A 27,698-nucleotide genomic window follows, 5' to 3' on the forward strand; every position below is an offset into this window, starting at 1 on the left:
ATGAAAGTTAGATTACCAAAATACTTGATATATATGCTACTGGCTTATCTTCCAGCAGTAATGCTGTACCAAACCTTTGTTGGCTAGCATATACTTTAAATGGTATAAGCTGTAAAATGTTATATAATTTTTGTAGTAGGCACTGCAGTAACATTTTTCCTTAACTTATTGTTGTTTTGAAGCTAACACTCATGTCCATTATTTACATTTCACCTTCGGTTAAGAACATTGAGATATGCGATATTGCAATGATCGACACTAGATCCCAAATGTAGAATGTTATCATAAAATTATGTTAAAGAGATGATGCCTGGCAGTTAGTGTAGGAGACTAAAACTATGAGGTGTTATTAAGATACTTCTTTGTGTCCAGGGTATTGAGTTTGATTCCGTCCATCTCTATTTACCTATTGTGTGGCTCTGAGAAAGCCACTTAACCAGATAGGTCTCCTGGATCACCTTTGAAAAAAGGGCAGTTGTGGCTGTGGACCTAACCAATTAACATATAGGAAAAAAAAAAAAGTCAGTGTATCCTGTATTATTCTTCTTCTTTCAGCTTTTCTCGGTTAGGGGTCACCACTGTGGATGTCCTGTCTGCTCATGAACCCCACTCGGCCTTCCTGAGAACACTGGAAAATATGAAGGTCTCTCCAAACACCATTATATTGGGTGACTTCAACTACCCAACCATAGACTGGGAGCATTACTCTAGTTCCAACACCCTAGCCCAAAGGTTCCTAGAATTTATAAACTCAAATGCAATGGAACAACTTGTTACCACTCCCACAAGAAGGGAAAACATACTGGACCTGATCATCACCAACATGGGGACTCTATGCTCCAGACCAGAAGTGTATCCCTCACTGGTAAGATCAGACCATAAACTAATCTCACTGGATATTCACATCCCGACCCCACCCCCTGCCCAGAAAACCACAGTGAAAAACTTCTCTAAAGCAAATTTCACACTCCTCAAAACTGAGGTGGAATCCTTCAAAGCCCCGGGCCTGTGGATATCTGGCCCAGACCACAAAATCCTTTATAAATGCATTCTATGAACACCTTCAGGAATGCATGGATCATCTAATCCCAAATAAAACCAAGACCCAATCCTCCAAAGGCAGGCGTCCTGTCTGGTGGACCCCAGCCATAAACAAACTATACAATAGAAGGAGGAAGCTACTACATGACAGAGCAAAATCACAAAAGGGAAGGCATCTCTGATCAGTATTAGCAAAAACTACGGGCACTCATAAAATCGTCTAAGGCCAGCTTGAGAGAAAAATTGCACAGGACACTAAGGATAATCACAAGGCTTTCTTTAGTTATGTTAGGAACCTGGGTGGGAATTCCCAGATATGCTCAGAATTAGTCAAAATGACAAAAATACACCGAACCCACAGACATTGCCAACATCCTAGCTGACAGGTTCAGCAAACTCCCCCTCCCCACCAAAGGGCTAATATCTATCCCAGCAGAGTGCTTCCCCTGACATCTCAGATGCTCAGGTAAGAGCTACCCTCTCCAAAGCAAGAAACACAGCATCAATGGGACCAGATGGTGTCCCGGGCTGGAGTCCTACATGAACTCCAAGAAGAGCTAAACCCAAACCTAAAACTACTGTTCAATCTCAGCCTTACTACAGGATATGTACCCAAAGAGTGGCATACAGCAACAGTGGTCCCTCTCCACAAAGGTGGTGCCTCAATGGATCCTGGAAAATATCGCCCATAAGTCTCACTAGCTTGGTCTGCAAAGCTATGGAAAGGATCATCATGGACCTTATAAATAAAGATATTGGGGACCTACAGACACTGGATCCTACCCAGTTTGGCTTTGTTAAGGGCAGATCCTGCCTCTTAAACCTGGTCAATTTCTTTGAAACAGTCACCAAGGCCATTGACAAGGGGAAGGTGGTCCACACAGCCTACCTGGACCTCGCAAAGCCTTTGATACAATACCCCACTCAGGCATTATAGATAAGCTCACCAGCTTAAATATAAACCCCTATGTCACTAGATGGGTTGCAAACTGGCTCAAGGACAGAACCCACATGGTTAGAATAGCTGAAGCCATGTTAGACTCCAAACCAGTTACAAGTGGCATCCCACAAGGCTCAGTCTTGGGACTTCTCTTGTTCGGTATATATTTCTCGGAGGTACAGGCCAACATGGAAGGAAGGTGGCTGACCAAGTTCGCAGATGACTGCAAACTGGGCGCCATAATAGACTCTCCAGCCAACACAAGCATCCTCCAAAAGGGCCTCATAGAAACAGACAACTGGTGCCAGAGCCATGGCCTCAAGCTAAACGCCAAAAAGTGTATAGTCATCCCCTTTGGCAAAAACAAAGTGCCCACAAATTACCACATAGGTGGTAATCTATTAAGTACAGAAGAAGTAATTAGGGACCTGGGGACCCAAGTTGATAGTAATCTCTCATTTGACAACCACGTGGCCAAAGTGGTTAGAAAAACATTTTATATAGCCCACCTAATCATGAAGGGATTCACATCTAGATCAGGGGAGGTCATCGTGCCTCTTTACTCATCCCTCATCAGGCCCATAATTGAGTACAATGCCCCTTTTGGGATGTACCTTACCAGACACCTGCAGCAACTGGAAAGACCCCAAAAGTACCTCACCAAGAGGATCAAGGGGCTCAAACAGATGCTGTATGCTGCCCGGTTAAAGAAACTTCAGCTCTACTCAGTGGCATACCGCCTGCTCAGAGGCAATCTGTGCCTGATGTATAAAGCCATGTACAACCCGGAATTAATGGACATGCTGCACCTCAGAAAATCCAAATCCCATCGAGCTACGCGCTCGAGGGACTTAAACCTCAGCACTGAAATAAATAGGGCGTGCTGGAGGACGAATTCATAACCCAGAGGCTCCCTTCACTCTGGAATAAAATCCCAGTCCAGGTTAGGCAGAGTCCCTCATTGACTCTCTTCAAGAGGAATCTTGATGAGTGGATGGGAGATCGTAGGTTTACCTTCTGTGTCACTGTTAGACAGAGGCACAGTATACTAACCTCGAAAAAGGGCATAGCAAAATTAATTTAAAATGGGTGGGGAAAGCCATACACACTCTGGCTAGGCTTATAAATGCCCTAGGGCAGATAGCCTAGTATGAACCTATGAACCTATGATTGGCAGTGGAGTTTTGCTGTGTTGAGTTGCCAGCCCAGCACCCAACCTTCCACAGAAGACACACACATGTCCACACTCACACCTAGGGCCAATTTAGAGTGTCTAATCCACCTGCAGCATGTCTATGGGATATGGGAGGAAACCGAGCACCGGAGGCCCCGCTAATCCCAAATAGTAGGTGTTATTAAGATACTTCTTTGTGTCCAGGGTATTGAGTTTGATTCCGTCCATCTCTATTTACCTATTGTGTGGCTCTGAGAAAGCCACTTAACCAGATAGGTCTCCTGGATCACCTTTGAAAAAAGGGCAGTTGTGGCTGTGGACCTAACCAATTAACATATAGGAAAAAAAAAAGAGTCAGTGTATCCTGTATTATTCTTCTTCTTTCGGCTTTTCTCGGTTAGGGGTCACCACAGTGGATGACCTGTCTGTTCATGAACCCCACTTGGCCTTCCTGAGAACACTGGAAAATATGAAGGTCTCTCCAAACACCATTATATTGGGTGACTTCAACTACCCAACCATAGACTGGGAGCATTACTCTAGCTCCAACACCATAGCCCAAAGGTTCCTAGAATTTATAAACTCAAATGCTATGGAACAACTTGTTACCACTCCCACAAGAAGGGAAAACATACTGGACCTGATCATCACCAACATGGGGACTCTATGCTCCAGAACAGAAGTGTATCCCTCTCTGGTAAGATCAGACCATAAACTAATCTCACTGGATATTCACATCCCGACCCCACCCCCTGCCCAGAAAACCACAGTGAAAACTTCTCTAAAGCAAACTTCACACTCCTCAAAACCGAGGTGGAATCCTTCAAAGCCCCGGCCTGTGGATAATACGGCCCAGACCACAAAATCCTTTATAAATGCATTCTATGAACACCTTCAGGAATGCATGGATCATGCAATCCCAAATAAAACCAAGACCCAATCCTCCAAAGGCAGGCGTCCTGTCTGGTGGACCCCAGCCATAAACAAACTATACAATAGAAGGAGGAAGCTACTACATGACAGAGCAAAATCCCAAAAAGGGAAGGCATCTCTGATCAGTATTAGCAAAACTACGGCACTCATAAAATCGTCTAAGGCCAGCTTCGTGAGAAAAATTGCACAGGACACTAAGGATAATCACAAGGCTTTCTTTAGTTATGTTAGGAACCTGGGTGGGAGTTCTGAGATATGCTCAGAATTAGTCCAAAATGACAAAAATTACACGGAACCCACAGACTTTGCCAACATCCCAGCTGACAGGTGCAGCGCAAACTTCTCCCCCCCGCTGACCAAAAGGGCTAATATCTATCCCAGCAGAGTGCTTCCCCCCTGACATCTCAGATGCTCAGGTAAGAGCTGCCCTCTCCAAAGCAAGAAACACAGCATCAATGGGACCAGATGGTGTCCCGGGCTGAGTCCTACATGAACTCCAAGAAGAGCTAAACCCAAACCTAAAACTACTGTTCAATCTCAGCCTTACTACAGGATATGTACCCAAAGAGTGGCATACAGCAACAGTGGTCCCTCTCCACAAAGGTGGTGCCTCAATGGATCCTGTAAAATATCGCCCCATAAGTCTCACTAGCTTGGTCTGCAAAGCTATGGAAAGGATCATCATGGACCTTATAAATAAAGATATTGGGGACCTACAGACACTGGATCCTACCCAGTTTGGCTTTGTTAAGGGCAGATCCTGCCTCTTAAACCTGGTCAATTTCTTTGAAACAGTCACCAAGGCCATTGACAAGGGGAAGGTGGTCCACACAGCCTACCTGGACCTCGCAAAAGCCTTTGATACAATACCCCACTCAGGCATTATAGATAAGCTCACCAGCTTAAATATAAACCCCTATGTCACTAGATGGGTTGCAAACTGGCTCAAGGACATAACCCACATGGTTAGAATAGCTGGAGCCATGTCAGACTCCAAACCAGTTACAGTGGCATCCCACAAGGCTCAGTCTTGGGACCTCTCTTGTTCGGTATATATTTCTCGGAGGTACAGGCCAACATGGAAGGAAGGTGGCTGACCAAGTTCGCAGATGACTGCAAACTGGGCGCCATAATAGACTCTCCAGCCGACACAAGCATCCTCCAAAAGGGCCTCATAGAAACAGACAACTGGTGCCAGAGCCATGGCCTCAAGCTAAACGCCAAAAAGTGTATAGTCATCCCCTTTGGCAAAACAAAGTGCCCACAAATTACCACATAGGTGGTAATCTATTAAGTACAGAAGAAGTAATTAGGGACCTGGGGACCCAAGTTGATAGCAATCTCTCATTTGACAACCACGTGGCCAAAGTGGTTAGAAAAACATTTTATATAGCCCACCTAATCATGAAGGGATTCACATCTAGATCAGGGGAGGTCATCGTGCCTCTTTACTCATCCCTCATCAGGCCCATAATTGAGTACAATGCCCCTTTTGGGATGTACCTTACCAGACACCTGCAGCAACTGGAAAGACCCCAAAAGTACCTCACCAAGAGGATCAAGGGGCTCAAACAGATGCTGTATGCTGCCCGGTTAAAGAAACTTCAGCTCTACTCAGTGGCATACCGCCTGCTCAGAGGCAATCTGTGCCTGATGTATAAAGCCATGTACAACCTGGAATTAATGGACATGCTGCACCTCAGAAAATCCAAATCCCATCGAGCTACGCTCGAGGACTTAAACCTCAGCACTGAAATAAATAGGACGTGCTGGAGGGACAGATTCATAACCCAGAGGCTCCCTTCACTCTGGAATAAAATCCCAGTCCAGGTTAGGCAGAGTCCCTCATTGACTCTCTTCAAGAGGAATCTTGATGAGTGGATGGGAGATCGTAGATTTACCTTCTGTATCACTGTTAGACAGAGGCACAGTATACTAACCTCGAAAAAGGGCATAGCAAAATTAATTTAAAATGGGTGGGGAAAGCCATACACACTCTGGCTAGGCTTATAAATGCCCTAGGGCAGATAGCCTAGTATGAACCTATGAACCTATGATTGGCAGTGGAGTTTTACTGTGTTGAGTTGCCAGCCCAGCACCCAACCTTCCACAGAAGACACACACATGTCCACACTCACACCTAGGGCCAATTTAGAGTGTCTAATCCACCTGCAGCATGTCTATGGGATATGGGAGGAAACCGGAGCACCCGGAGGAAACCCAAGTGACCACACGGAGGGCATGCAGACTCTGCACAGAAGGCACCCCAGCTGAGGATCAAACCAGAGAACCTCATGCTGTGAGGTGGCAACGCTAAGCGCTGCACCACTGTGGCCACCCCAGTGTATCCTGTATTCACAGTAAGAAAAGAATAGTAATTTATATGTTAAGGAATCCTACTGTGGGGCTTACAATGGTCATTCTTTTTATGTTACTCACAGCAGTATTGAACACTGTACACAGGAAAATTGGGATCTGTGAAAATCAAATCTCTCATCTGTAGTTTCATATGGTGGCTAGGTATGAACAATCAAACTGAAAACCTAGCAAATGGTTGTCAAGATTACGATATGGTCCAAAAATGCACTGCCACAGGCATCTTTCAGTGCCACAGCAATGGCCTCAGTACTGATCTCCTGAAATCAGTCATGGACTCTGTGTTGTTAACTGCTGTAGATGTACACTCCAAGAATCCAAAGGTCATTTGCATAGAATCAGATCAGTCTGAAAATAAAGATTATTACAATGTCATGAATGTTATGCACAAAGTATGGCTTGAAGGAACAGATTGCTATTGATAAAGAACTTCACTTCAACTCAGAGTTCAGCAACATTCAAAAACCAAATTAGCATTGATCATTTCACACCTGCTTCTGGGATTCACCTGCCCTATTTATGTAGGACCGTCCTTATATAGGCAGTTGCATACTGTGGAAAAAAATGAAAAGTAATTAATGTCTTGCAGTTTTTGGCTAAAATATTTTCTAATTATTCACTAAAAGTTGTATAAAGACTAATTTATGTATCCAAAACACCTCATTATTATATGAAACAAAACAAACAACTTAAATTCTAAAAAAGTGAAGTACAGTTCTTTGCAGTAGTTGTGGGCATGACTTATCCTGCAAAGTTTTGCACTTCCGTAATAATGCATTTAAAAAGGTGGCAACCCTGCATGTTCCTTGTCATCCATTCCCAAAATATTGCAACACACAAGATAGATGAAGTTCAATGCATAGGTGAGAAAATAACCAGATGTTTCAGTACCAGACAGCACAGAGTAGTACATCAGTATGGGGGTGACAAATGAGAACCAGGCTAATTTGTCTTAACCTGTGATGTACATTGCCAATGTGGGAAAAGGCTTGTGAAGATAAGATGGACTGACTAATACCATACTCAAAAAAGTACATATAACTAAACCTTCTGTACCCATAAGAAAAGACTGATTAATGCCACATCCAAGCAAGGATGGACAACCAAGTCTTTCTACTAACAGCCCCCCCAAAACACACTGCCCCACTTAAAACAATCTCATAAACCCAAACCTACATTTATTGTATAAAAATACTAAATAAAACTGAAAAATAAAGTGAAACACATACAGCATTTACCATTCTCTATACTGCAAAAAAATGAAATAACTTTACACATTGCATAAACACTGCACACACAAAATCCAAACACATAAACTCCTAAAAACACTGCTCACCTAAATCAATACCTTAAAACTAAAATCCATTCTTATTGGGATAAAATACTGTAAAATATAATTTATTTGAAATTTGAATTTGAAAAAAAAAATTTACTGAAAAAAAAAAATCTAAGCTTGCTTCTCCCCTTTCCTGTAACAAGTCTTGTCCAGATACAGATTTGCTGTATCCAGGACTGTTTGTAAGCTCCTGAACCCCCCCCCCCCACTTAACTAGGGTTAAACTACTCCTGGCACCATACCGTCTGCTCTTCAAATTTTCCCTTGCAACTAGCCAGCTTTTTAGTTTTAGCACTCAACTCTGTTTCTTTTGAGCTCAGCACTTGTTCAGAACTCATTGTAAGCACTAAATAAGCTACAAATTACTACAGCACTCTACTTTCCTCACTTGTCTAAAGGAAAACAGTTTTAGTACTTAATAAATAAGCACCTATCCAGGCATGTATAAAGGTCAGCTCCTGGTGTTTTCTCCTGCCTACCTGATGAATCTGGGTATCTTGGGACAATGCAGCAATTGCCTCATGTACACAGACAACCCTCCCCTCCTACCACCCAACACTAAGACCTGTGAGAGACGCACTTATATAGCCAAACTGGAAGCAAAGCTCTCTTCACCGAAGACTGGACTAGACAGTCAAGAGGAGAAGGTAAACACTTTCACCACACCACACTCATCACATAGTCCCTCAAAACCTACATCACCAAAACACACACACAGAAGCACAAAACACACACCTACATTCATGGAGACTCTCAGTAAAAATCTGCCCAAACAACGAGACCTCCAAAGCAGAAATACAAGCAACCTCCACCCCCCAACACAACCCAAATGACACATAGCCCACATGCTCAGTGTGCCACTCAACTACAGCCCATAAGGCATAACGTACCCAACACTCTAGTCATAGGTGACTCTATAGTCAGGCACACTGATGTTCCACTCACCAGGCTAAACAAGGAGAACGTTACTGTCAGCTGCCTGTCAGGTGCCAGGATCCACCACATAATGCACATACTCAGGTCACTCCACAAGTACAAATATGACTCTGTCATTGTCCATGTTGGTGTAAATGACCTGAGACTTACCTCCCTGGACTACATGAAAAGAGACATGGAGGAGCTCTCTGATATTGTAGCCCAGGCAGGTATGACCCTAGCCCTGAGTAGCATCCTGTCATCACCCAGAATGATACCACAGTACAAGGACAAAATGATTGACTTCAACAATTGGCTAAGCTTTTGGTGTCATTCTAAGGGAATCCAGTATCTGTCTGCCTGGGATGACATGATTGACAGACCATGCTGCTTTGCCAGAGATGGCTTGCACCTGTCACCCTTGGGATTCCAGATACTGGCAAAGGCTCTTGCCACCCATATAGTGCCATTTTTAGGCAAGGTTCAAATGATAAATTCACCACCATAACAGGTACAAGCAGGATTGCCAGATTTCCAGCCCCCCAGGTAGGGACAAAAAAAAAAGGTCTCTCACGGCAAGTGAAGACCAAAAGTAGCATAGTAGCTCTGCACTAAACATGGAGCTTCTCGTGTTTAATGCATTGCAGTTCTGCATTCAACACAAGTAGCTCCGTGTTTAGCGATTTTTGATTGGCCCATATACCGGCATATGGGCCAATCAAAAATCGCTAAACAGCTTCTCGTGTTTAATGCGGAACACAAGAAGCTCCGTGTTTAGCAATTTTTGATTGGCCCGTATGCCAGGTATACGGGACAATCAAAAAAAAAAAAAAACAAACAAAGTGGAGGCTGGCCAGGATTTAAACCAGCAGGGCGGGACTCGGGATCAGGCTGCTGATCTCGGGACAGTCCCGCCCAAATAGGGACGTCTGGCAACCCTGGGTACAAGCAAGCAAAATCTGAGGGTAATGCTACTCAATGCTAGAAGTCTAAACCTCAAAATGCACTCACTCGAGCCACTCCTTAAAATGGAGAACATCGACATCTGTGCAGTGACAGAGACCTGGTTCAAAGCTCCAGAGAGCACCGCTGCATTACCAGGCTATAATTCATACTACACCTTTTGGCCACCAAACCCGGACCGAAACACTAAAGGTGGAGGCATGTCCATATTCATTAAGGATACCCACACCTCCAATCTAGTTGCTCAGCATAATGCATCCGAGATTATCCAAGCTCAACTAACTCTGGGCAAAACTGCAACCCAGATTGTAGCTTGCAACAGACCATCCACCATGGCCCAGGATCCCCACTCCTCTTTTCTTGATACACTGGAAAATATTAAGCTACAACCCAACACCCTAATAATGGGTGATTTCAATTACCCCATCATTAAGTGGGAAAACTACTCGTGTACCAACTCTTTTGCTCAACGTTTTCTGGAATTCATCAATTCCAATGCCTTGGATCAACTTATCCACTCCCCCACCAGGGGCAGCAATATCCAAGACCTGGTCATCACCAACATGGGTGACCGGTCTTCCACACTAGAGGTCAGTTCCTCGTTGGTCAGATCCGACCACAAGCTAATCACCCTAGACATCCACATCCCGCTCCCACCCCCCATTAGGAAAACAACCATAAAACATTTCTCCAAAACCAACTTCACGCTTCGTAAGATAGAAGTGGCAAACTTCACGACACCCATGCAGCTGGACTATAGAGGTATGACTGCTGAATCCTACACAAATGTACTTTATAAGCACTTACACGAGTGCATGGATCATGCTATCCCTAACAGCACCAAGATGCTATCCTCCAAAAAAAGGAAGCTAATCTGGTGGTCTTCTGCCATAAACAAACTCTACAACAGAAGAAAGAAACTGCTGCAAGAAAGAGTAAAATCCCATGATTGGAGGAACTCCCTGGTCAGCCTCAGTAAGAAGCTGAGATCCCTCATAAAATCCTCCAAAGCTAGTTATGAAAACAAAGTCACCACTGATTCTAAAGACAACCACAAAGCATTCTATAGCTATGTCAAGAATCTCAATGGCAACACTCAGATCTGCTCTGAGTTACAGCACATTGATACTAAATATACAGAACCAACTGATATTGCCAACATCCTGGCAGATAGGGTCAGTGCTAGCTTTACCCCCCTCTCACCCCCTAAAGGGCCCATCTTTATACTGGAAGAATGCAAAGTTCCTCTAATCACAGCTGCACAGGTAAAAACCTCACTCTCCAAAGCCAAGAACACAGCATTCATGGGACCTGACAACATCCCACCTGCCTTCTACATGAAGTACAGAATGAACTGGCACCCCACCTAAGTACCATGTTCAATCATAGCCTCACCTCAGGCTTTGAGCCCATTGAATGGTGCACCACGATGGTTATCCCACTCCACAAAGGGGGGGGGGGGCCACAACAGACCCCAGGAACTACTGCCCCATTAGCCTGACAAGCCTGGTCTGCAAGGCCATGGAACGTATCACCATGGAACTCATAAACAAAGACATTGGAGATCTCCAAACTCTGGACCCCACACAGTTCAGGTTTGTAAAAGGCAGATCATGTCTCCTAAACCTGATAGACTTCTTTGAAGTAGTCACCAAAGCCATAGATGAGGGTAAGGTGGTTCACACAGCCTATCTAGATCTCGGCAAGGCATTCAACACCATCCCCCACTCTGGAATTATAGATAAACTCACTAAACTAGGTATAAATCCCTATGTCACAAGATGGGTTGCCAACTGGCTTACTGACAGAACCTACACTGTGAAAGTAGCTGACTCCAAATCAGACTTCAGACCAGTGACAAGTGGAGTACCACAGGGTTCAGTCTTGGGTCCTCTCCTGCTTGGTATCTACTTCTCTGAAGTACAGGCTAACACAGAAGGTCTTTGGGCCTCACTGAGACAGGTGCCTGGTGTCAAAGCCATAGTCTCAAGCTCAATGCCAAAAAGTGCATTGTCATCCCCTTTGGTAAAAACTCTGTACCCATGAACTACCACATAGGCGGTAGTCTACTTAACACCGAAAGTGTGATAAGAGACCTGGGGACACAGGTGGACAGTAGTCTCTCCTTTGATAATCACATTGCCACAGTGGTCAGGAAATCCTTCTACGTGGCACACCTTATCACAAAAGGTTTCTCATTCAGAAAAAAAGAGGTCATTGTACCCCTCTACTTATCACTCATTAGACCCATTATAAAGTACAACGCCTCTTTTGGTATGTACCTCACAAGACATCTACAACAACTGGAAAGGTCACAGAAATACCTCACAAAGAGGATTACTGGCCTTAAACATATGCCCTGTGCAGACCGACTCAGAAAACTCCAGCTTTACTCTGTCGCATATCGTCTACTCAGAGGCGATCTCTGCCTAACATACAAAGCTATGTCAAACCCAGAGCTGTTGGACATGCTCCAGTTAAAGAAATCCCAATCCCTCTGAGCTACACACTCTAGGGACCTAAACCTTGTCACCACAATAAACAGAACATGCTGGAGGGATAGATTCCTGTCCCAGAGACTTCCCATACTCTGGAACAGACTACCTATCTATGTCAAACAGAGCTCCTCATTAACACTCTTCAAGAAAAATCTTGATGATTGGATGGGTAATAGGAAATTCAACCTGGGGATCACTTCTGTGGTTTTGTTTGACAGGGGCACAGGAAAATAATTTTCTTGGGTTGCGAAAGCCAGGGTACCTTTTTGGCTAGGCTTGTATAGGCCCTAGGGCCATTAGCCTAGTACTTATTTATGAACCTATGAATTTAGTTACTAGGATAGAACACTGATCATAAGGGACCTATTTCAATCAAATAAAGAGAAAGCAAAAAGCAGATCAGAAAATTCCATTACTGGCAAAAAATGGCCCAAGCTTACCTATTTAAACTAACTGAAATAAAATAAAATAACTGAACTATAGAACTAACAAACATGACATAAACTTCATTAACCTACTAAAATACATACAAATAAGTTGCCACTTTAAATCAAAATTTATCTCAGCAAGTATACAAGCAGAATAAGCACAATGGTGTAATGGTAAGTGTTGCTGTTTTACAGGTCTTTTTGTCAGGTTTGGTTCTTGGCTGGGGGGTCCTTCTTTGTGAGTCCTCATGGGCTTTTGTTGTGTGCTCCAGCTTCTTTCCATATCCTAAAGGCACGCCATTAGTAAAATGACATTTGTCCACATTGCCTGTATTTCTGTATTCAGTGTTAGAGTAAGTGTGTATGTGCATGGATGTCTGTTGATAGGTTGGTGCCCCATTTAAGATGACCTTCTATTTCCTGTCCTCACTAAGTTCCTGGAGAGGGTCCAGCACTCCTGCAAGTCTGTATTGGATCCAACTCTATTGTGCATTTCATAGGTTCATCAGTTCATAGGACGTTACCAGGCTAGCGGCCCCAAATTGCCAAGATTGTCCTTATTAAGCAGACATACTTTGCAGAGCTAGTCTATGGTTAACAGATACTCCCTCTGTCCATGAGGGACATGGGTGCCACCCCTGGGATGAATTTGCAGTCTCCCATCCATTTGTCTAGGTTGTGCTTGAATAGGGTCAGTTAACTGGAAGTTTGTTCCAGAGGAGCGGCAGTCTCTAGGAGACATATTTGTCTCTGCAGCATGTTCTTGTTAATGTAACAGGCTAGATTAAGATCCCTAGATTGAGTGACTCTTGTGCCATTAGATTTTCAGATGTGGAGCATACCCCTCAGGGCAGGGTCAGAGACTGCCCAGTAGGTCAGGCACAAGTCTCCTCTCAGCAGCATATACAATACGGAGTACAGTAATAGAGATTTTAGTCTGGCCATGTACATCATGTTTTGAAGGCCCACATAGTTTAGGTAAATATTGTTTTCTGCAAAGAGTTATTCATTGCAGTTATAAATATCCATGTGTATAGTTTAAAATGTATAAAGTATGTGGGGGGCTTCACCCCCTCACACCCCTCAATGTGGGGGCTGTGCCCCCCACACCCCCCTAACTATATATACTAACTCCAGGATCACACTATACTTGGGAAAAGGGCATATACCTTTTACTTTAATGTGTCAGTGTTATGAGTTTCAGTCAAATGAGTTTTCAGTCTTTTGAACTTTCAGTGTTTTTGTCTCAGTCAAATGAATTTCAGTCAAATGAAATTTAGATCATATGAAGTAGACCTGAGATACTAAGTAGAGGACTGGTGTCAGGTGTGCTTTGTGGTATGGCTGGTGGGGACACGGGGTGAAGTTTACACCAAATCTATCAGCTAGCAGGTTGGCAATTTCCTCAGGTGGCAGTATGAGTGGTGCCATCTATTACTAGTTATGCACATAGCTGGGCATTTCCTTTCAGATTCCAGATGTAATTAATGAAAACCTTATGATTATCCTTAGCTAGGGACTCTATTTTGTCTTCATACTTTGCTTTAGAAGAATTCTCGAGATTTCTGATTTGCTTGCTCAAGCTGAGGAAAGAATTCTTCCTCTTCTGAGTCAGTTCCCTCTTATTCTTAGACATCAGTTTCATCCTTTTGTTATATAACCTGTTTATATTTGAGGTCCACCAAGGTTGCTTGCTTTTTCGTGAGGACCTGGTTTTGGTCCAGTCAGGTACAGCCAAGTCTATACAGCTGCTTAAGTGTTTGTACAGGGCATCAGAGTGCACCTCTAGATAGGAGTGATTATTTTTTGTGAATGCGGGGATTATACAACTTTTTGTACCATTGCTTATTCATTTGAAGTTTGCTTTGGAAAAGCTCTTCAGTTTTTTGCTCCTGTGTGGGTGTCAGGACCAATAGTTACTTTGAAAGAAGCAGTTTTATGGTCTGACCTTACCTTGGAAGGCATGAAAAAGGGGAGAGTACAGTGACTCCCCATGTTGGTGAGTACTATTCGTAGGACATTTGAGACCCTTGTGGGGGTGAAGACTATCTGTTCCAGATCATTTGAATTGACAATGTCCAGGAACCTCTGGGAAAGCATGTTTGCACTCATATATGTCACCCAGTTGATGGAAGGATAGTTGAAATCACTCATGACTAAGGTGTTGGGCAGTATGGAGAGTAATTCCATTGTCTAGGTAGGCTGTATCCTTTTCTTCCTTCATGGTGAGGTACCTATGGCTAGCAATGATGTGATAGGGTAATTGGCCTCAAGTTAATTGGACATAGAGTAGTTCAAGAAAGTCATCCTGTTTGACCAATCTCAAGGTCTACTTGGTTTTAATGAAGATGGATACCCTACCACCTTTGGTTGTTTCACACTCATTTTGAGGTCTGAATGTGTGGAAGCCATTGTAGCCTTGCAAGGCCGGACTGCTCTCCACAGCCTGGAATCATGTCTCAGTGACTGCACAGATGTCAGCATCTTCCAAGGTGAGGATTGCTTCCAGGAAGTGTAGTTTCATGCTTAGACTTCTAGCATTAAGAAGCAAAACCTTGAGTTTGCCTTCGGGTAGATTTTGTTTTGTGTGAAATGTTATTGTTTTGATATTGCCTAGAAAGGCACTATGGGGGAGGTAAGTGCCTTTGCCAGTATCCAAAAGCCTAGAGGAGACAGGTGCAGACCATCTCTGGCAAAGCAGCATGGTTGGCAAACCATGACATCCCAGGCTGAGAGATACTGGATCCCCATGGACTGACACCAGAAGCTAAGCCAGTTGTTGAAGTCAATCATTTTTTGTTTATACTGTGGCACCATCCTGGGTGATGGTAGAATGATGCTTAGGGCTAGAGACATACCTGCCTGAAACATAATTTGAGAGTTTAGTCATGTGTTTCTTCATATAGTCCAGGAAGGTACATCTCAAGTCATTCACCCCAACATGAAATATAACAGAGTCATAACAGTACATGTTGTTGAGTGACTTGAGTGCATGCATGATTTGACAGAACCTGGCACCTGACAGGCAGCTGACCTTGACCTTCTCCTTGTCCAGCCTAGTGAGGGGACATCTGTGTGTCTCACTATTGAGTCACCTATGACCAAGATGTTTGCTTTAGAGGTGTTTTGTTTTAGGGACTTGTTTGCTGAGATACTGGTATGTGTGCTATTATGTGTAGTGGTTTCTATACTTTTTGCAGTGTGTGCAAGTGGTTTTTGCTTTGGAGACCTCTTCATATGTGGGTTTATGTGTCATAACCTTGTCTTGTGTGAGAAGTGAAGTGTGTGTGCTGACAACCTGTTTGATATCCTGTTTGTTGTTATGTGAGAGGACTGATTCCAATTTCATGGTGTAATTACACCTCTCACATACGGTATTTGTATGTTTTAGGAGTAAGTGTATACGTGAGGCAGTTACTACATTGCCTCAGGATGCCCATGTCAATCAGGCTGGCTGGAGAAATGGTGGGAAACTGACCATCCATTATGGAAGGTTTATACCATATGTACTATTAAGGGTGGGGCAGTTAGACCAGTTTATGCTCTAGTATTAACAAGGGGGGCTTATTTTATTGACAGTTAAGGTTAAGAAACTATGGCAGTGCTGCCCGATGCACAGCTGAGTTGTCTGCAGTGCAACCAGGAAGCGTGGGAGGGTTCCACTGACAGAAGTCTATGGAAAAAATTGTGTTATGAGGAGTATGCATCTATACAGGCACCGCTAACCACAGTCTGCAGCAATGAGCAAACACGAGGATTAAATACAGGTGAAATTAAACAGTTTTAAACTAATATGCCAATAGGAAAGTACACAATGAATCTTCTTCCAGAAATCCCCAGCTCAGACAAGCTTTATCCACACTCCTCTGCCACAAGGGTGCAGGGGAGCATTCCTTAATGTAAGATGGCTGGTTTTAGTGCTCAAGTGTAACAAAAGCAGTCTAGATTCAGCAGGTCTGAATATAGACTATGCTATCTAGGCTGAAAATACAGTTAAAACAAGTAGAGAAAATATACAGCCACAACAGTAAAAAGCAGAAAAAAAGCAGTCATCAAATGAAATGAAGTTTAAAAAGTGCAGTAGACACACAAAATATATTTATTTTCTTGTTATTTCTCTTGGATGCCTTGGATTAAAGTAGAATTGCTCTGGACCTCTGGCCAAAGACGCCAAACTCAAAGCAGCTCAGGTTGTGCTTGTAATGTCAGGAGATAATTTTCCTTTAATTAAATGCTTAAATATAGCAGCACTTTTGCTGGAATGTCTTAGAATACATGCAAGAATAAATGTTATTTTTAATAATATCTAGCAACCTATGCATACAGCAATTTAGCAATATTCTATTAACATTGTTTAGGAAGAGTTCTGTTAACTCTGTTAATTGATTGAAACGACTATTGGTTATGTTAAAGTTATTTTATGCTCATTGCTACATGATTTAAATATACTTTGTGACTGTTTATCTTTATAACTACATTGTGATGACATATCAGTTATATCTTTTATACAAGGAAACTTAACAGGCACAAAATAACTGTTATTGATTGCCATCTCTATGCTTGCTCTGATGTCTCTAGCTAATTGGTGTTTACATTAGAGCTGTAGCTGCTTCAGCGGATATTTGTATCCCTGTATATTGTATTGTAGTTCTTTCACAACCTTGTACTTTCTCTCTTCTGCTCCTCTGTACCATCATTTTAGTTACTGTTACCCCTGTTTACTCACCCTTGTTTTTACTGCTCTTTCTCCATCGGTGCAAAGGTAGTTCTTCCTGTCCAAATTTCTTTCTTGTGCCCCATCGTCTACAATACAAAGTACAAAAAGCCCAAACATTTGACCACAAAGAGTTTATGCAGCCATGGATAAAAAAGACATTGCAGTCTGTATTACCGATGCATGTACTACCTTTAATTTTAGCCATGTAATACTACGACTGTTACATAAGAATAGCTAGAGCATGTCTATGGTTTATAACTGACTTCCACATAGTGTAGGGACACAGTTAAAAGATTCAAATCTCCTAAATAACTTTTACCTACAGACCAGTACTTTGATAATTCTTGATAGTCATTTTGTCTTATCTATATTCCCACAGTTGATATACCATATGCTACATCTTCTAATAAAACTTTCACTCTGGTAAACTTTCATTAATTAGTTGTTTATAAATTGTACACACTGAACTTTAGCAGAGCTTAAATTTAAACTTCCCTGTTTACTTTGTCATAACAATTTTGAATATCCCATATATGTAGCTAGCTGCAAAGTTATTACCTAAAATTAGTAGATGAACATATCATTCTCAGATACCTGGATGACAATAATTTGCTCAGAAAGTAAAATATCACCTTATTGATTGTTTTTCTTCACAATCCTCATTTTTGAGGCCTAGTACAATCTGCTTCATTCACCCCCTCTCTGCTCAGGCTCTCTCTGCTCCCTTCCCCTTCCCCCAATTCCCTACTACCCCTCTATACCTACATTAATTCTTCCCTTGCATCTCCCTTATATTATCACAACTGAACCTGAAACAAATCATATTCCTCAATTTACTACTCTACTTACTATGATTCACTTCCTTCCTTTTTCTCTCTAACATTCCTAGTCCCTCTTCTTTCATATTGTTCTTTATACGAACTACCTAACCATATCTAATTCCCTCTTGAACCACTGTTTCTTTAAAATGGCCTCCTTTCGAGCAAGATTTTTGTTCCATTGCTCCCTTATAGTATTCCTCTCTATACTTTCATATATGACATCCAAATATAAAACTATCTATCAATACTCACAGAAGTACTCTCACAATCTCCATATCTAATTCTAACCAAGCCATAAGTTACTGTGATATCTCACCTAGCTTAGTTGATATTACCCTCTTTAAATTTATAAAAAATTAAACTTCTGCATACAAACTCTTAAGTTTTAAACTCACCTACCAAATAATTCTGTTGGGATCAAAATCTGCTGTACCAATTTCTCTTTAGTCTCCCTTTGTGGAGGAATCCACCCAAACCCAGGCCCTACCCATTTATCTACAACCTTACAACATACTGAAAGGCTAAAACTGGTGACACTTAATTTCTGTAGCATCTGCAATAAAATTGCAGATTTCCATGCCTGGATAGCACAACAGACTCCTGATATCTTATCTGTCACAGACACTGGCTCAAACCTAGTATAATAGACTCAGAATTTCTACCTCCCTGTTAGAATATAATAAGGACAGGCAGAATACATAAAAATCTGGTGGGATTGCATTACTTTACCCTAACTACTATACTTTTACTTTCCACTTAAATACTGCCAGTACCAGTACTTGGCAATGCTGAACCACCAATCACCTTCTTAAAGTTGAATAGTACTAAAAGTTTGTGTATTGCTGTAATTTACATTTCTCCGGCCAAAATATCCTCAAGTACTAGAAAGCATCTCCTGGAAATGAAACACTATTTCCTATGAAACCATTATCTCAGGAGACATTAATAGCAACAGGAAAAACCTAACATTTGATTTTTCAGCCACTAGCATAAACCTCTTTGGATTCTCACAAATCATTGCAACACCTAGATATGGCCAAAATTACCAACAGGGCTCTATACTTGATTGCATCTTAGTCTCAGACCCAGGTAAATTTACACTGACACCCTCTTGAACACCTTAAGTGATCATTTACCAGTAGATACCTTTAGAAATACTTCTCACATATCTGAAAAACATCATTATAAATTGACATGCAACCTGACTAAATTCAACCAGCATTCCTTTCTTGAAATATTGAAATCCATGAAGTGGTCTAACCTAAAAGATCTACCTCTTGATGATACGGTAAGCCATTTTAATATTACCGTTCTAAGCATCCTAAACAGTTTAGCTCCTCTATGTACAAAAGGAACAAAAATCAACCATGTTCCATAGTTACCACAGTCAAGTAAACAACTAGTGAGGCACAGGAATAAAGCATGGAATCAATGACTAAGGAATAAAACCAATACAAATCTACAAAACTTTAGGCATCTCCAGAATCAAGTTACAAACCAAGTTCTTAGAGACAAAAAGTACTTTTATATTGTCCTGCAAGCCAGCAATAAAAACAGCCTCTCAGAATTCTGGTTGTCCATTAATTCACTATTTAATCTAGGTACTAAAATCGACCCTAATCTGCATCCTGAAACTATATTTAATGCATATTTTATCGATAGTATAGCCAGGCTAATCACAAACAATTCTAACCCACAGATATCCCTAAATCAATATTCATTTAACACCACTCTTACAACACTTTTCCCCCAAAACATGGGCAGGATTCACGAAGGCTTGCACTGAGTGTAAGAGACGTGTAACACTCCATGCAAGCCTCGCAATCCAGGAACAGCCCTAAACTCCGTGTAAGAGACCAGCTAAAACGTCTCTTACACGGACTGGGCGTGGACATGCTAAATACCTCACTTTCAGCTAAAAGGTATGCAAATGAGGTATATTAGCAATCCATGAAGCAGAAACCAGTCCGTGTAAGAGACGTTTTAGCTGCAGAAATGTACTCAGTTGACAACTGAGTACGTTTCTAAATTCCTAACGGAGCCATGTCAGCTCCAAATAAAGGGTGCATATGTCTCAGGCAGCATGCCAATGGTCAAATATGTGGCCATTGGCAAGGTAACCCGATGCAAAAATAATAAAAATATAATTTTTTTTTGTTGATGGCCAATGTTTAAACCAAGCGCCCCGCGCCAACGGGCTGCGCTGTATAACATAAAAGAAGGTTATAAACCCACAAATGTGGGTTTCATGCAATACATGGAATGACAATGCAGGGACCAGCAGACCAAAACAACATGGCCACCGTGGTAGTGGTTGCTAAGGGGAAGCTGAGTCTAAGACATGTAACTAAGCATTAGTAGGCAATCTCATGTAAATGAGGGTTAGGATACTGAATCTCACAGTCACATAGCAAATGAGCACAGTCTGAGTAGTGTAAGAGATACATAAGGGGGAGGAATAGAGTAGGAGATAGGTGACATCACGGGGGAATGGTAGAAAGAAATGCAGTTCATTGGAGGTCAGTGTAACATGACAGATGACAGACACAGATCATGGAAAGAGGTGTGCCACAAGATAAGTCAGGGAAAGTCAAGAAATGGAAGGTGTACACTGTTACTTACACCAAAGTTTCTTGCTGGGTGCGTCATGCCGCATGCGCGCCATGAAGCGAGTAGGGCAGTATGTGGCGTGTAAGACAGACTGAGCATGTGGGAGCGTGTTGGGAGATGTTTAACACTGTTTGCTTGGTGTGCTGTGGCGTGTAGGGCAGGCTGAGCATGTAGGAGGCTGTTGGCAGACTTGTAACACAGTTTGCACGCGTTTTAACCCGAATAAGTAGATTCTGAACCGTGTAAGCACGTATGCGCGCGTGTAAGCCACTGTGAGCGTGTTTCTGCTAGTATGCACATTGCTCCCCCCTGAGGAAACAGAAAGGAAAAAGGAAGCAGCAGAATTAGTAGGAAGCTAGCAGGGATAACTGCTGAAGCTAGCAGGTGAAAACAATTAGAAGCAGGCAATTACACAGGCAGAATAGTAGCCCAGCACTTAAAACTCTGCAAACAGTAGTGCAGGTTGTTTCTCTTAAGAGACACTGCAAGATAGGTGTAAGCTAATAGAAGTGAAAACTGAAAAAGCTTCACTCAGAGCAGAAATGTTAGGGGCTGCCATAGCTGTCATAATGAGACATAGGCGACTTGCTGAGGGTGGTGACAATGCAGATGGTGCCAGACAACCCACAGTGAGGAGACGGAGAAGAGTGTACAGGCCCAGGGTCACCTACCACGGGTTACATGAGCTGGAGATAGTAGCACGCTATAGAGTGGACAGAGAGCTCCTGCAGCAAATTGTTGAGCTGTGCAGGCCACACCTCACACACAGAACCAACAGAGGGGAACCCATCCCAGTGGAAACCAAGATATGTGTTGGCCTAAGAATACTAGCAACAGGTACCTTCCAGAGACCAACTGGCGATATGATGGGGATATCACAGGCATCAGCCTCCAGGGTACTGCACCAGTTCCTGGATGCCATGTCAGCACATGTTGGTGATCATGTATATTTCCCCAATGCCCGTGAGGTATTGGCCAGCAATATGCGTCTCTTCCAGCAAATAGCGGAATACCCTGAGGTAGTGGGTGCAATAGACTGCACGCGCATATGCATCAAAGCACCAGCCGTGAGCGGGTAGGGCCTACATTAACCGCAAGGGCTTCCCTCCATCAACTGCCAGGTCGTGTGATGCCCAGGGCATAATAATGAATGTGTGCTGGCTGCCCTGGGAGTTACCATGATTCCCACATCTGGCATTTGACGCGGCTGTACCAGACATTTGCCAATGGGGACATCCCACACGACACCTAGTGGGGATGCAGGTTATGCACTGGAGCCGTGGCTGATGACACCCATCAAACGACACACACCTGAACAGGAACGCCATAATGAGGCACATGCACAAACACGTAATGTAATAGAGCATGTGTTTGAGCTGCTCAAGTCACGGTTCCGGTGTCTGGACACATCTGGTGGAGCCTTGCAGTACACACCAACTACATGTACCCAAATTGTCATGGTATGTGCTATGCTACATAATATGATCTTGCGAAAACAGCTGCAGCAGGACCAGCATAGGGCTGGGCCAAACAGCCCCCCACCATTGCCAAGGTCATCACAGGCAGAGCGTGACTGGAGGAGGAACAACCTGAGCCTGCCCCAGTAGGCAGAAGGAAGGCGTTCAGTATGCCCTGGCGGCAAAGAGGCAATGCATAGCACATACACTGGCTCAGTAGGAACCCTGGGAATGATACCCCTCTGACTCACTCAAATAATAACATGGATGCCTAAAATGACATGACCTGCTCACAAACATGTACAGGGAGTGTAATATCGCATCCGACAGAGCAACCCTGCAGCACCACCTGAGGCATGAATGCCATGTGTTAAGTAATGTAACACCATGTACTATATGCACACCTGAGACACCCTGACTAACATCTACCCTCACCAAGCATGAAGCCACAAAATGACGATGGGATGATCAAGTGCAATAACTGTCTGAAGTAATGCAGTTAGTCAAAGGGAGCCAATGTGTCAGGCTGGGAAGACATCGCACGGCGAACTTGGAGCGACATGATGCACCACCTGCTGGGGGTGGCGTGCACCTATCATTCCATGCCCCATGGATACTGGCAAAGGCTGTCAGTACCCCAGCATGCCCTGAATAGGTAAGTCTCAAAACACAAACCCACCTTCATAGGTACCACAAGGATAGGAACCTAGATGTAATGCTACCCAATGCCAGAAGTCTAAACAGCAAGATGTGTGCAGTGTAAATGCACACAGTATGGAGAATGTGAATATCAGTCCTGTAATAGAGAACTGGGTCAAGGCTCACATCAGCACCCTAACACTACCAGGTCACACCTCATACTGTGCTGTACAGCCATAAAACATGGAACAAGCTACAAAAGGAGGGTGACTAGCAATAAATGTCAAAGATAACCACACCCCATGTTGGTACCACAACAAGAAGCAGCATGGATTAGCCATGGTCAAATACCAATGGCTAAAACCGCCTCCCAGTATATAGCCTGCTGCAGACTACTGTCCTAATACCAGGAACTGCACCTGGCCTATGTTGGAATACATGAATATATCAAGCCCCCAAAACAACATTATATTGCTTGAGTGAAAATACCCGAACATACAAGGGAGCATTATACTAGCACCAACAGTTGGAGAAAAGTTCCCATAATCCATAAACAAAAATGCCCAGGAACAATGTACCACTCCCACAAGAGGGTAAGCATACTGGAAGTGATAATCAGCAACATGTGTACTGGATGGCAAGATGAGAAGTGTATCCTTCACTGGTAAGACCAGACCATAGAGTAATCACACTGGATATACACATCCGACCCCAGTCCCAAGCCAGAATACCACAGTGAAAAACATGTGTAAAGCATAGGTTGCAGCCACTCCAAACTGATGTTGAATCCACGAAAGGCCCTGTCAAGTGCAGAATATGGGACACACCAGAACATGTTATACAGGCATTCCATGAACACAGCCAGGAATGCTTGGGTATACAAACACAAATAACAACAAAACCAACCCCAAATTTGGGGGCCCCCCCCCAAAAAAAAAAAAACACGGGCCAAAAAAAGGCATCCTTTTGGCCAAAGCCCCCCCCCCCCGGGGAACTTTTCCAAGGGGGCCCCCTTTAAAAAAACCCCAACTAAAAAAAAAGGGGAAAAAAAAAACCCCCAAACAAAACAAAAAAAAAGGGTCCCCGGGGGGGGGGAAAAAACCCAACCCCCAGAAAAGGAAAATAAAGCCCAAACCACCAAAAAAAAAAAAAAATTTCCCCCCCACCCCAAAGGGGCCAAAAAATAAACCAAAAAAAAACGGGGTGCAAAAGCCCCAAAAAGGGGGGGGGAAAAATGGAAAGGGGGTTTGTGGCCCTTTGGCCCCAAACAAAAAAAAGGGGGGCCCTGTGGGAACAAAAAACCCCCCAAAAACCCAAAAAAAAAATTTTTTGGGGAGTCCCCCGGTCAAAAAAAGGGGCCCGGTTCCCAGCGTGCGGGCGCCCCCCCAAAAACCACCCCAAAAATGTTGTTTACAGAAAAAAAAATTTTAAAACCCAAATTTTGGGGTTAAACCCAGAAAGCCCCCAGGGGCCACCGCCCCCAACAAAGGTTTGCCAAAACCCTCCCCTCCCAATTTGAAGGGGGGCAAAAATGGGGGTTTTAAACTGAAATTTCCCCAAACAAAAACCCCCGCTAAAACCCCCAAAAAACAAAGGGGCCAATTTCCAAACAGGGCAACCGGCCAATTTTAGAAAACCCCAAAAAGGGATAAAAAACCCCAAAAATTTTCCCAAACAAAGGGGGGAAAAAAAACCACAAAAAAAGGAACCTAAAAAAGGGGGAAAATTTTCCCGGAAAAATTGGGGAAAATGTTCAAAAAACCCAAAAAAATTAACCAACCCAAAAAAAAGGGCAAAAAAAAAGGGCCTAATTCCAAAAAAGGGCAAAACGGGGCCCCCTTTAAAACCCCAAAAAAAAATACCCTTTTTTAAACCCCCAAACTTTTCCCCCCCAAAAAACCCCGGAAAAAGGGGGTGAAAATTTCCTATCCTGGCAAACCCCCAAAACCCAAACCCCCCCAAAACCGGGGGGAAAAAGGGGGGCCCCGGGTTGCAGTCACCCCTAAAACCCTTTAATCCCCGGGTAAAAAGAAAAAACCCGAAAAATACAAAAACCCCAAAGAAGTTTTTCCCCAAAACCCAAAGCACCCCCCCCTTTTAAACGAACGGAAAACCCCAAAAGGACAAAAAAACCCTCCCAAAGAATGAAGGGAAATTAGGTAACCCGGGGTAGAGTGCAAAAATTAAAAAAAGGCCCCCTTTAAAAAAATAGGAAATTTAAACAAAAAAAATTAAAAAACCCTGCCCCCTTTTGGTGGGAAAACCCCCAATTTAAAAACATAAAAGGGAAAAACCGGGTTACTTTAAAAAATTTAAAACATTTTTAAAAAAACCCCCTTTTTGGGGTCCCTAAAAGGGAAAGGGACAAACCCAGGAATTACCACAGGAAAGTACAAAGATTCAAAAGTGTTTCAAAAAGTTTTTGGGAAATGTCTGCAAATCCACAAGCAAGTTTCCCCTTTTTTTGGGGAAAAAACCCATTTGGGCCGAGAAAAATGCCCCCAAACCCCAAAAAAAAGTGGTTTTTTAATTCAACCCCCCAAAATTTTGGGGGCCCAAATGAAATATAAAGTCAATGGGCATGTCACACGAAAAATGAGGCATTGTCAGAAAACACCATGGGGGTAAGGGGATGTCCCCCACTTTTATTTACTTGGCAAAGGTTTTCCCAGCCAGGAAAACCCAAAAACCAGAAATGCCCATAAACCAAAAATACAAGAGAATAAGTGAATTGGCGCCCTTGAAAATTTCCAAGATAAAATTGGAAGGGAAACGGGAATGTAGGGCAAAACCCAAACGGGAAACAACAACAAAATTGCACACAAAAAAAAAGGGGTTAACAAACTGGGTTTTTGGGGAATGCAGCACCCAATTGTTGGTTTGCACCCCAGAATAGGTAGTGCCACAAATACAAAAAACTTGAGGTAACTGTCCTTTGTCAAAGGGACCGTGGACCCAGGGATTGAATTCAACCCCCCAAATTTGGGTTGGCGGAAAGGGTTGTAATTCCTCAGTAATTCCTCAAAACAATGAGGGATACCTTTTGGAAATTCCCCCTTTTTAATGTTAGTAAAAGTCCCCAACGTTCAAGATGCCCCCCCTTTGGGGGGGCTAAGTTCCTTTTTTAAGCCACCCGGGGCCCATAGGCGGGTTACAGCAGGTGTCTTGTTGTAGAGCCAGGGGTTTTTGGGGGATAATGAAAATGCAAACCGTACAATCTATGAATGCTTTGCAAGGATTACAGGGGCCAGAAGTCCCCAGAGGGGCCCTTTAAGGCCACCCCATTTTTGGGTAACTTTTTGGAAAACAGTTTTTTGGGACCCCCCTCCGGGGTGGGGATGGTTTGGATGTGGGGAAATGGGTTTTCGTATCCAAGGTGGCCCCCGGGGGAAAAAAATTCCCCACTTGCAAGGGCAGGGAAAATTTTACCCCCCATGGGGTTTTGGGGGCCCCCTGAAATGATGGCTTGGGGAAATGGTAGGGCCATTTTCCCCCAAAAATTGTTACCATGTTAAAAACTGGGGGTGTATTGAACATGCAATATTTTCCCGGGGGCTGTTGTGTCCTATGGGGGGGGTTTTATTTTTTTTTTGGGCAGGTCCTTTTCACAAAGAGGTATGAACATAACCTCCAGTCTTGAATTGTGAGAGGGGGCTGCAAAGTTTTAATGCATCCCCCCAAAGGGTATTCCTGTCAACCCAAAAAAGTAGCACCTAAAAAAAAAAATGAGAAATTGGAAGTCCCAATGGGCCCCTCAAGTGCAAATATGGGGTAGGGTTTAATTGAAATGCCATTGTGGGGGGGGAGGGGGTTTGGGTTGTAAACTTGGGGGTTTCCCCTTTGGAAATAAAAAACACATACGGATGACATTCCCCAAACACAACAGCATTTAAAGTCAAAAGGGGGAAAACCCCCGGGAAAATATTTAAGCCCTTATGCAAACATTTAGGTATTTTGCCCTGAAACAGGGTTGTGGGGGGGTTTTTTGGGTGCAACGTAGAAGGAAAATTTTGGAACTAAGAACAATGGAGAAAATTTTTTTCAGAATGCAGCCCCAAAGTGCGGAGGGCCCCCATTCAATGGCCTGCGTTATCAATTTAGGTAGGGGTTTGCCTGCAAAGCCGTGGGTGGGGGAGGGGTTGTGAAAGGGAAAAAAAAATTTTTGGGGCCTGGAAAAACCCTAAGGATCACATTTTTTTCAAACAGATGAGAGCCCCTATGTCCGGAAACCCCCCAAAAATTTTGAAATTTTTTTGAATGCTTAAAATTGGTAGGGGTTTTCCCTGCAAAGTTTGGGTTGTGGGGGGTTTTTGTTGTAAGTCTTATGGGAAAATATCCCTTTTAACAAAAAAAAGGATGCAACCCCCTTTCAAACCGTATGTCAGACCCATGTAAAGGGGAAAAGGGGAAAACCCCAGTAATCAAATGGTCTGGGGCCCCCCATTTCTAACAAGTGTGGGGGTTTGTTGCAAATCCAGTTTTTGGGAAGGGGGTTTGTGGGGGGGAGATGTCCGGTGGGAAAGCATCACAGGTGCCTTCCCTTTGGAAGTAACCCCCAAAAGTGCAGGGAAAGGGAAACCCCCAGTTTTGGCCCCTGCAAGGCCCGTGTCAAAATAAGTTAGGTGGGAGTTTAAACCTGGGGTATTTTTTTTTTTGGGGGGATGGTGTTGTGAACTGTATAAAACTGTCGGAAATAGGGTCCCTAATGTGTTTTTCCCAAACGTGTGTGACAGCCCAAAGCGGGGAAAGAACTTTACCGAATAAAATGGCATTCTCTCCCTAAGTGCCAAACATATTTAGGGGGGTTTAAACCTGAAAGGGGGGGATTTTTGTATTCTTTTAAAAAAGTT

The sequence above is a fragment of the Protopterus annectens genome, chromosome 2.part2 (genome assembly GCF_019279795.1).
Source record: "Protopterus annectens isolate FY-2018-M chromosome 2.part2, PAN1.0, whole genome shotgun sequence".
NCBI classification, from domain to species: domain Eukaryota; kingdom Metazoa; phylum Chordata; order Ceratodontiformes; family Protopteridae; genus Protopterus; species Protopterus annectens.